Raw genomic sequence first — 12,852 nt, 5'->3', positions numbered from 1 at the left:
AGAGATTCATCTACTTACTCTGGCAGAAAGAACGAGTGGTAGAAGTAGAGCTGAAGTCAAGGAAGAAACATTATGAATGACTTTCTTTTATAATAAATATAGATATTTCTCAGCTTTTCCTTTAGATAAAATTATTGGAATATATTTAGATAGGCACTATTGTTACTTTTTTCCCCTAATAGAGATTATTCGTTACCTATACATCAATGGATTCAATAGTCATAGTTTTATAATAGTTTATGATTTTCATTTAAGCATTTATAAAGAAAAAAATAGATCATATGTTCCATTGTTAAAATGTCTCACATGCAAATAGTTACTCATTTAAAAATGTATGTGAGCATCTAAAATGACCAAGGAATTAATTCTTAGATATTGAAAATTCACCCAGTAAGTCAAATGTAAATGTTCTGTGAAAGACTGATATGGTTTGTTTCTGTGTCCCTACCCAAATCTCATCTTGTAGCCCCCACAATTCCCACACATTGTGGGAGAGACCTGGTAGGAGATAATTGAATCATGGGGGCAGATCTTTCCTGTGCTGTTCTTGTGGTAGTGAATAAGTTTCATGAGGCCTGATGGTTTTATACGAAGAAGTTTCCCCATACAAGCTCTTTTTGCCTGCTGCCATCCATGTAAGATGTCACTTGCTCCTCCTTGCTTTCCACCATGATTGTGAGGCCTTCCCAGTCATGTGGAGCTGTAACTTTATTAAACCTCTTTCCCTTGTAAATCGCCCAGTCTCAGGTATGTCTTTACCAGCAGTGTGAAAACAGACTAACACAAAAACCTTGGGTAAAACAAATTGTCAGTGCACTCCAAGTTGAGCTTATCAGAGCCCATAAAACTATCACCCATTAGAACAGTGATTTGGAAACTTGAGTGGGCATCAGAATCACCTAGACAACTCATTGAATTCATGTTGCTCGACTCCACCCTCAGAGTTTCTAACAAGTTCCCAGGTGATGCTCATGCTGCTGTATTGGAACCACATTTTTGAGAACCTCTGCATTAGATGATGTCAATAAAAATGTTTTAAACAATTTCTTTGCCTTATTTCAGATTCCAGTTGCACTAAGATTTTAATTTTTTCCTGTGAAGCTCATCAGAAAAAATGACCCTAACATTTTGTAATATCACTACAAAATGCTGTCTGCAATTATTTTCACACTCGTTTTGGTTATAGATGCATGTTAACCAACATGCATAACATATATCTAAAATATATATATTTTTATAGTGATGTAGTATGTATATCTATCATCTATCTTTCTAACTACATGTCTATCTCTATCATCTATCAAAATATTACTTTATGCTGGATTTGTTTGAATTCCATTAAACTCTTAAACATCTTAGTAATTTTGAATTTGAAGTTGGGGATAGTGGTCTGGAAAAGGTTAGAAATTGGAGGAAAATCTCTAAGAATTTAATACCACAGTTTTCTCAAATTGACCTTAGTGACTCATCATTGTCTTTGCAGAGAAAATTAGTAAAGAAATCATAGGAGATCTTAAAATATCAAATGTCTTAAACAAATCTGTCCTCTTATGAAAGTGCTTCATCACTGAGATATTCTAATCTCTGAGATTAATGATATTGTAAAAATATAAAAGTGCAAGTATATGTGAATAGTTACTTTGGATTGACTCACGTATGTATTTTGTTTCCTTTCCTTTAGATTACATACTTTCTAATCTGTTCTCCTTGATCCAAACAGAATTTTAAACATATAGTCAATAGCATAATCCTAATGTCTGTAAAACTCTGCCTGGCAACTGGGTTGATGGGAGCAGATGTTAGGTGAATAACTGTGGAACATTTATGTGCGCTGTCCGCTGTTCCTTGCTTGAGCTCATACGAGGGCTCATACTCTTTCTCCTTCTTCAGCTCCCGCTTGCCTGCACTTGACAAGAGATTTGAAAATCAGGGAGCATTATAAGGGGTAGGCTTTTTAGTGGAGGAGTTTCCCTCCCTCCCCCAAGGAGTCTGAGTGACTTCTCTCAGTGGGTGGAGAATGCCCTGAATGTGGCCATACCACCTGCCTCTAGTGCCTTATCTCCACATCTCCTGTTATCTGCAGACAAGTTAGGTAAATAGTTGAGGCTCCAAGTATTTTTTGGAAGGTTGCCTCTGATATTTTTCCAGCACAGTTTTGACATTTGGGGTATGGCAGATTAGCATGTATTTCTGAAAGTTTAGCAGTTATGTCTACTAATAACTTTTTAAAACTTTATTTGATTAGAAACTACAAGGGTGTTATTTAGGTGGAATCATAGTTGTATACAAAAATTACTGAAGTATATTAAGAGGTGGAGGTCATATTCACAGGGATTCTGAGAATCAAAACAAAAGGTGACACACGAGCAGGTTGAAACATCCACGTGTAATTACACATAGCTATACATGTAAAACTTTCAAACGGTAACATTAAGTAACTGTATATGAAGGCATTCAGTATATATTTTTCTGAAGCTTTCTTTTTTGACCAAAAATTTTATCCTGAACATTTGTCCATTTTGGTACATACAGATTTTTGTTTTTCATTTTAATAGTGATCTGATTACCTGTTTCATGGTTAAATTCTAATTGATTTAACCAAAATCCTGTTAATGGACTTCTACTCTCTCCATTTTAATGCTCTAGCAAATGATATTGCAATGAAAATGTGTGTGTGTGTGTGTGTGTATGTGTGTGTGTGAATATGTATGTATACATGTAGGAGTGTTTTTATAAGATGGATCCTCAAAACTATAATTTCTGGGTTGATATGTATGCGTCCATATTTGAAATTTTGAGTTATTGTTCTAATTGTCCATTAAAATCTTTTTACCAGTCTCACCAACAACATTGAAAATGAATTTTTTTACAACATCAAGAATAATTTTTTTCACTTCCTCAGTTGTTAATATTATGAAAAATGATGACTGGCATAGAATAGCTATTCCAGTTTATATTCATCTGATCAATATTAAGGTTTTCATCTCATGTTTATTAGCTATTTGCTTTTCATCCATAAATTTCCTCATTGTACCTGTTGATTATAATAATTCTTTTCCCAAATAGTATTCTAACACTTGCATAGTTTTATTTTACATATTCACATCACTAAAGCCCTGGAATCTAGGTTTGAATAAGGGAGGAAGCAGGAATATAAGTTTATTTATTTTCAAAAAAAAAAAAAAAGCAAATTCTTCAAATACTATTTATGGACTAAATAATTAGCATAATGATTTGAATTGCTGCTTTCATAATGTAAAATATTATCTTATGCCTGGGAAGTATCTGAACAAGAAACTTCATTGTTGGCCAATCTTTTCTCTGCCATGTGTTGTAAGGAATACAAATAACCTACAGAAGAAACAGCACGTGCAAAGACCCAGAGGCATCAGTAATGTGCTTTGGAAAATTTGGAATTTTTAGTGTGGCTGCAACTTTAAGTTTAGAAAAAAGACTACAAACATTATTAGAAAGTCCATAACAAAATCAATGAAAAAAAACCCCATAAATTAAAATACAACTTTCCAACAGAAGCATGACATTTATTTATTCTGATTTGTTTTAGATAATCCATACCAGGGACCTATTTTAGCCCTTTCTTATTTTTTTATAGAATGTCAATATGTTTAAGTACAGCGCTTTAAGAAGACTTTCACTTTTACTCATTATTATTATTAGCTTTTAAAAGTAAACAATGTTATCATTTATATTTCTGTAGCTTCCATCTTTCTTCTGGGAAGAAGAAATGCTGAGGGGAAAAAATACACTAAGATCTCAGTATTTGCATTGACTCTTCCCAAATTTCGGTTTTAATTTTCTGATGAGAAAACTCTTTTCAAACTTCTCTTTTCCTCTCTCTTTCTTTCTTTCTTTTCTTTTTCTTTTTTTCCCCAAGCAGAACCTAAACATAAGATTGCGTGACACTGGGAGGTAGGGCATACGTGCAGACAGACTGTGTATATTATAGTTTTTGTTACTATTTTTTTCATCTTCAATGTTGACTTTTTGTAAGGTAAATACAGTGTCCTCTGTGCTGAAAAATGTCCAAATGTTGCCTATTTTGATTAGATCTTTCAATTATGGTTATGAACTCTAATCAAAATAAATAAACACCCAAGAATAAATCTAGGCACTTATAATCAACTCATTTTCACAAAGGCCTCAAGAATGTACATCAGGGGAAAGCACAATCTATTCAATAAATGGTGCAGGAAAAATTGGTTATTCATCGTAGAAGAACAAAACTATATCCCTTTCTTTCATCATATGCAAAATTTAAGTGAAAATGGATTAAAATCTTACATCTAAGACCTGAAACAATGAAAATACTAGAAGAAAACGTTGTGGAAGCACTCCAGGACATCAGTTTGGGCAGAGATTTCTTGCATAAGACCTCAAAAATACAGGCAACCAAAGCAAAAATGGACAAATGGGATCACAAGTTTAAAAGATTTTGCACAAAAAAGGAAACAATCAACAAAACGAAGAGACAACTTACCGAATGGGATAAAATGTTTTCAAACTATTCATCTGACAAGGGATTAATAACCAGAATATATAAGGAACTTGAACTCTTCAATCAGAAAAAAACACAAATAATTCAACTAAAATATGGGCGAAAGATGTAAATAGACATTTCTCAAAAGAAGATATATAAATGGCATACAGGTATATAAAAATTATCAGCATCACTAATCACCAGAGAATATAAATGAAAACTATAATGATCTACCATCTTACTCCAGTTAAAATGACTTTTATCCAAAAGACAGACAATAAGAAATGCTGGCAAGGATGCGAAGCAAAGGGAACTCCCGTACATTATTGGTGGGAATGTACATAGGACAGCCATTATGGAAAACAATATGGAGGTTGCTCAAAAAAACTAAAAATGGAACTACCATGTGATCCAGCAATACCACTGCTTGGTATATATCTAAAAGAAATAAAATCAAGATATTGAAGCGATATCTATGCTCCCATGTGTACAATAGCCAAGATATGGAATTAACCTAAGTGTCCATTAACAGATAAGTGGATGAAGAAAATGTGATACATGTACACACTATGGAATATTACTTAGCCATAAAAAGAATGAAATCCTATCATTTGGCACAACGTGGATGGAACTGGGGGACAATATGTTAAGTGGAATAAGCCAGACACAGAAAGACAAATATTGCATATTCTTACTCATATGCGGAGCTAAAGAAAAAGAGAACAAAGATATCGTGGAGACAGAGAGTAGAATGATGTTTACCAGAAGCTGGGAAGGAGAGTTGGTCAGAGGGAATAGAGAGAGGTTGGTTAATGGGCACAAAAATATAGTCAGATTTACTGTGTATTTCAAAATAACTGGAAGAAAGGAATTGAAATGTTCCTAACACAAAGAAATAATACATGCTTGACATGATGGATACTCTAACTACCCTGATTTGATAATTATACATTGTACGCTTGTATCAAAATATCACATTTGCCCTATAAATATGTACAACTATTATTTGATTTTTTAAAAAAACAAAAACCCCAATTTCACTTTTATGTGGTTAGAACACCTTCTCTTTTTATTCTCTTTTCCTATTTCCTTCCTATCAGGTATCAGATAGCTGCAGGCAAGAAAAACACCTTCAAAAGTTATTTTGTCTTAAATCAGAATCATTTTTAACATTTAATCATTAAGATGTAATTAAAGTGCCGTCGTATGTACTTTTGAATTGCTGATTGAAATCCACATGTCTCAATGTAATCTTTTTCTAAGCATCATACCTCTCTATACCAACCCCCAAAAACCCACATTGTTTTAGATTTACTATTACAATCAACATACTATTCTACAACTCCAAAATATTCATTGAAAGTAATTTAATTTTTTTCTTATTGAACGGTTGCATATTTAAGGGTATTTCTTTTCTAATATTGTGCTCAGATATTGTACTCCAAGTGTGAGAAAATAGGGCAAGGAGTGTGAGAGAATGCTGTGTATAATGATTGGTGGCACTCAGAGCCTTACATTGGAACATAATGCCAAATTGACTTTTGCAGAAATACACAACTTGTTGTGAAGCTTTGGCCATTTTCCATATCCAGTGGTGCCAGGCCCTAGAGGGGCTGGGCAGTCTGGGCCAAGACAAAATAAACAAGTCAGTAGAAAAAACAATGATTAGAAAGACTGACCTCTGAACCATAACATCTCCGAGCTCCCAAAAGGGTCAACCTAAGTTTGGCAAATACTTCAATCCTCCTGGTGACATATAACCTTGGGTGTTGATCACTCAAAGTTTTGTTGTTGTTGTTGTTGTTGTTGTTGTTGTTGATATCTAGAAGCGCAAGTTCTGGGAGGATGCCAAAATTTTGCTGTTACGATGTGTGGGGTGTATTAGCTGGCATTGCTGGCTCGGGAGATCTATTGTTCTGAAGTGGAGAATCTACTTGTTTAACATTCTCTCTTCCCATTCTGGAAAAAAAAGTGTGACTAGTTTCTTTCCAGAAACTCTCTCTATATATAGTTATAATCATATACATTTATATATAATCATATACATTTATATATATAAATATAAATACATATATATGTATTTTTCTAGTAAACTTGGAAAGGAAATCAGAGAGTGGTTCTCTCAGTACTGAGGTGCCCAGACAAGACAATGGCATAGTTGAAATAAAAAAACTGCAGAAAAACTGATGACAATCACTTACTTAAGCACCGAATACTGGAGTTGCAGCTTAAGTTGAAGGTTTGAAGGTGTCTGACACTGCATGTTTTACCTTTATTTTTATTAAGAGAAGGCAAATAGGCTGTGATGTTTCTTTTCTTCTAAAAAAAGTATTAGAACCGTGTTAATTGTGGTAGAGTGAACATGAGCAGGAAAAGGAAAATACAATTTTAAGTATAATGGTGCATGCTGGAAACACAGATTGGCAAGCATTTGGGGTTCTGGCATCTGGACAGAAGCCTTCATAGCCATCTGCTTCTCAGAGGTTACCTTGGCAATTTTTGCAGTAATTCCAGTGATTCACAGGTCTGGGCTAAGAGTTTTTAGCAAGCAGCTAAAGAGGGCACAGGAACATAGAGGCAGTTACTCAGAGCTTCTGTCCACACATTAGTTTCATTTTCCTGGGTGTTATGTCACTTTAAGATGATCTATGTGCCGGTATTTCACTGTGATAGCAGCAGATGTTACTTCATGCTAATATTTTTTACCCGTTTTATTCACCAGGTGACACTCAGTTTTAGCCTTGGGAATGAATTCTCTTTTCTGGCTCCTTGAGATGGGAAGAGTATGTGAAAAGATTTAAGTTCTTGTGTGTTCTGAAGCGTGAAGACCTAACTGGTAACCTCCAGCTCTCCTTGACTTTCTCATTCTTCCTAATGTTCCTGGGAATTTTAGAAATTCCTGCATGTTTTCTAGTAACTAGGGTGGTGTCACATAATATTCTACTAAAAACTCATGTGAACAGAGTCATTTAACACAGGACACTGTGGTTAATTATAAAGTAAAATATTGACTAGCAAAAAGCATTACAGATTAAATCTTTCTAACAAATTTTTATCATCAAATACTATTTGTTGAGTATTTATAATGTGTCAGATGATGGAATAAATGTTTTAAATGTAAAAGATTGTTAATACAAACATGTAAATGGAAGACCTTGTGGGTGAGAATAAGACTGGCACAGTCCTCTCAGAAGGGCCATTTGTTGGTGTTATCAGCATCTGAAATGCACGTGTCCTGTAATGGCTCACCTGTTCCTTGTTGCTTTACTAGAACTACATTCTATCTATGCTATAGAAATATTACCATTTACACATAAGGCTGTATATGGTAATTGTAAGATTATTTGTAATGAATAAAAATCAAAAGCAATCTAAATGTCGATTAATAGGAAAACTGTTACATATGTTTTGGAAATGCCATACTACGGAATATCATAGAACTATTTTAAAATGTGAGACAGATCTCTAAGGACTGATGTGGAAAAATGTTCATGGCCAATTTTTTATGTTCAAAAAATGCACCCTTATTTTAGAGGTGTATGTAGAGCATATTCCTATGTTTTTGTTAAAGAAACCCTCGTATGTGTATATATATATACACACACACACACACACACACACACACACACTCTCACACACACACATATATATATATAATTAAATCTGTAAATGCATATAAGTCATGTATTATGAACTGAGTGAATATTTATGTCTCTCCAAAATTTACATGTTGAAGACCTAACCCCCTTTGGGAGATAATTAAGGTTAGATGAGTGAGGATGGAGTCCCTTGATGGGATTAGTGTCCCTATAAGAAAAGGATGAGACTTGAACTCTTTCTCTCCATTATATGAGGGAAGCAAGAAGGCAGCCTTCTGCAAGCCAGGAAGAGAGCCTTTATCAGAATTCAACCATGCTGGCACCCTGCCTTCAGAACTGTGAGAAATAAATGAGTGTTGTTTAAGCTACCCTGTGTATAGTTTTTTTTTTTTTTTTATAGCAACCTGAGCTGATGAAGACAATATAGGATTCCAGATAGACTCTATTGCATGACTATCTGTAAGATGAAGTAGGAAAAGGGAGAAATTCTTCCTTTTCCAGCATATACTTCTTTATTGTTTGAATATTTGTCAAGTACACATTACTTTTATAATTGAAGGTAGGGAGGAGGGAAGGAGGAGAGGAAAGAAGGAAGGAAGAAAGGGAAAAGAAAAACCACCACTCTGAAGGCCCAAAGTCAACATTGCTTTTTCGTGAATTATTCTGTTTACCATTTGCAGAATATTAAGTTACCAATTTCTAAAGCCACTTCCTCCTTGGATGACCTTAAGGGGAAACAAAACCCTCACATCCTCAGCTCCTCCTATAAAATAAATGGGCTTTACAGAAGAGACTATTATGTTTGGTGAAGTATTTTCAAACATATTGTTGAAGGAAACTTAAACAGGATATTAACTTGGAATTGGATTGCATTCCTCTTTTAGGGATTAGGTTCTAAAGTCATGCCTCTTCTGCCTACTATATCCTTTTTTTCCTTCTAGATTAAAATCTAGTTGTAGTCCTCTAACACGTTCATTTATCTATTAAGCAGAGCCATCGGTGTTAACCTGTTCCCTATTGTCTCAAAATGTTTGCCCTTCATTTTCCCTTTAGACTATATATAGACCGTTTAATTTTTGTTTGGATCTTTAGAGAAATTCCAAGAGATGCTCTTGGTTCTAAAACATATATAGAGAAACTGGGTCCTCAGAAGTTTTCTCATGGTTTTGGTGAAGGCTACAAATGAATGATATCCAAGATGGTTTGCAGATTGATCACGTGAAAAGTTGAAAGAAAGAAAAACAAATCACAATACCAGACCCTAACTAACTCAAGTCCACAAATTGCAATTTTGAGGGGATCATATATAAAAGTCTCTTTTAAGCAAAATTGCTCAAGTAATTCTTGTGTATCTTACTGAAGACTAATAGTTGGAAATAAATTATCTGGTATTTATCACAAAAGCCCTTGAATGAGACCACAAAGACAAATATTTCCGACTTTCTGGTGAAGCTCATATTGGTATGCAAGCTTTGTCCATAAAATGTGTCTCTTGCTTATGATAGGATGTAGGGGTTATGAGTAAGACAAATGCCAGATGTGGGGAAGGATGTTCAAGTGTTGCAATGGGAGAGAAAGTTTTCGCTTAAGGAAGTCTGTAGAGTACCCTTCTCTCAAACAGAGGTACCAATATTATCTGTTCTCATACTTTTGTGAACATCATAAGACTAATCACATTTTATAAACTCTGTGAGTCAAATGTGCTCCTTTCTTTGGGCTGTCAGAGATCTGAGGCTGTTGCAGGGATTTCTGTTAGTGGTTTTGAACAGCTTTTAAACAAAAATCAGGTTCCCTGATTCTAAGTAATTTTTATCTGTAACAAATTATTAGAGCTACAAAGAAATGCTCAACCAAACCTCCTATCCTTAGGGATTTACAAATAGTGGAAGTGGTATAAGATGATGAATGTCAGAAAAAGAAGTTGTGATTTATTTATTACAGTAAACTTCTAATTAGTTTTCAGTTATCAAAAAACTACAGAGGAAGAGTCTATGTCATATAAACAGATATTTATTTTTCTATTTAAAAAAGTTATTTTATGGAAAATTCCAAACATACTCAAAAGTTGAGAGAATAATGCCATGAAGTTGAGTACCTGTTACCCAACTTCATTAATTAACAACACTCTGCCATTTGTTTCCATTTTTGCCCCATTTTTTTTCTGGAATATTTTAAGGAAACCCCAACATAATATTGCTTTACCCATAAATATTTCACTGTAAAAAAGATATTGAAAACAAAGATTAACCAAAAAATATGACTATATATACACAACCAAGTTTCTGACTTATTATTTGAAACCTCAAATTGTTTTATATTTTGTATGTTGCCTCTACTTTAAAGTGAACAACATAAGATTATCATAAGAACTATTAATAAAATAAGCTCTAAGATAATTTGTAAAACAATAGATGTTAAAGCCCTTTAAAAAGCAAAATTACAGTCTATAAATGTTTACTTTTTAAAGCATTGTTTGTTTTTTAAAAAATAATACAGTCATGATGCGACATACAAATTTTTAAATTATTATTGTTCATTAGCCAAGAAATAGTCAAGAACAGTCAAAATAATTTTAAATATTTGCTTATACTGTCCATAATTGAGAAAAATATAGAGTTATCCATAAGATAATTACATTCATTTATTTTTTGTAATTCTCTTACCCAGTAAAGTCCTCAAAAATATGAAAGGTGGTTTCATCCACTTAATTGTAGTTCTAATTAATAATGCATTAACAATCAGTTTAGTACTGAAAACTCTGTTTCAAAGTAGATGCTGACTATTGTGTTTCTCATTCATCTACTCATTCAGTTTAGAGAAGACTGACAGACTCAGCAAACCACTTGTAAATATTGGTACTTCTTGTTTTTTCCCATACTTAAATGTAGTTCTCAGTTGTTAACTTGCTCCAAGTCCTCTAGCCTGCAGCAATGACTTTGACCATTTGGATTTAAATAAAGCTGCTTCAACTCCCGTAATGAGACACTAGGAAATCCTGTGAGAAATTCCTTTTCCATTTCAATATTTCAGGGGATCTTTGTGGGATTCAAATTCATTATTATCTCCTCTGTTCTACTTCTTTGTGTCTACTGAGCTCCCAACTTTTGAGCATTCTGTTATTTTGCTGCCTACCATTGTCCCATACTGGATACTGTCCAGATCGTTTCACCTTCCAAGGGACCATCCTCACAAGACTGCATGAGCAGCCAACTGGTGTTTGGGGAGTAATTCAAGAATAATTATTTTATAACTGCCATGATTGCCTTTGGCACATCCCTGTCCCCTTCCCACCTACAGATGGCCAGCTCCACCCACAGATGGCCATGGCATTCAGTTACTTTGCTGAGCATTTCCCTCTCCCTCTCTTGATCCTTTATTGTGACCCTGCCCTTGAAGCTTAAACTTCTTACCTACTGTGCTGAATCATTCAGTTCTCTTTGATTAACTTATCTGACTGATGGACTGTGCCTGAGTGCTTCACCTTTTGTATTTGGAAAACAGTTTTTCTAAACCCACAGTGTATCATAAGGAGAAAATCATGTCATTCTCCCAGGAGATGGGGACTCTAGTCAGGTGCAGCTTCAAATGGCAATTTTTGCCTTCTTGGCTACAGATTCTCTCATCTTTATTTTTCTCTCTTCTCTCTCCCTTCTCTATTCATCTCTCTCTTTATCAAACTACTCATCCATATACACAGTATTACTATATGCTTGAGCAAGGGCAAGCTCACATACACTTAAACCATTCCTTGACTGGTCCTGAGCTCGCTTCTCCAGAAAGCACATAGGAAAATATGGTGTGGGCAAGTTAGGCTTCCTTGTAAATGTGGGAAAATTCTTGTATGGGTTGCTTCCCACATATGCCCCACTGGATGATAAAGTAGAGGGATTCTATGAAGATTGTTTTACTGCTGGGGAGGCAATAAATTTTCCGAAGCCTTCACAGGATGATAGAGTCTGGAGACAGAGCAAGAGAGAGAACCCAAAACAGACATCGCTTTACAACATGACCACTTTCCTTTTGTTTTGTTTACATACTCTAAAACTGTAAGCTTATGTTTTTTTTAGAGAGCCAACTTAATTTTGTAATAGTCTTATCAAAATTTGACTCTATAGCATCCACTCATTTGCTTTGGGTCTACTCTCTGGAGTCTTACGAAATAAGTTTATTCATTCTTTCAAAGAACAGCCTTTCAAATATTTGAAAACAATTCTAATTTCCCCATAAAGTCATCTCTTCTCAGGCTAAATATCTTTTTTTCCTTCAACAATTCCTTTTATTTTATATCTTCCAGACCCCTTACCTTCCCTACTGTGGTACTCTGGAGATACTCCATTTTGTCACTATACACTCTGAAAATTCATTATCTAGCAGAACAACTTGTACAAAATAGATGGATAAATGCAGAGAGAATTTAATTTAACCAAGCATCATACTATATCCAGTAGTGGGTCCATCTTTTATCTGGACATTACACTTTTATTAATACAACAAAGGATTGCATTAGCTTTATTATAAATCACATTGACTTATAATGTAATATCTCCTGACATTTTTCTTATAATCTTACTTTCCTTCATTTCCATTTGGTTATCTGACTTCCTGAATCTAAATGCAAAAATTTAAGTTTATCCTTATACATTTCGTTTCGTTAACTTTATCCCATCTTTTCACCCTTTTGAAATCTCAGAATTCAATCTCATTATCAAAAATATCAGCTTTTCCAACATTAGTTGAGTCATACCTAAATGCATT

Source organism: Theropithecus gelada, chromosome 2 (assembly GCF_003255815.1).
Source record: "Theropithecus gelada isolate Dixy chromosome 2, Tgel_1.0, whole genome shotgun sequence".
Taxonomy (NCBI): domain Eukaryota; kingdom Metazoa; phylum Chordata; class Mammalia; order Primates; family Cercopithecidae; genus Theropithecus; species Theropithecus gelada.
This window is presented reverse-complemented; position numbering follows the sequence as displayed.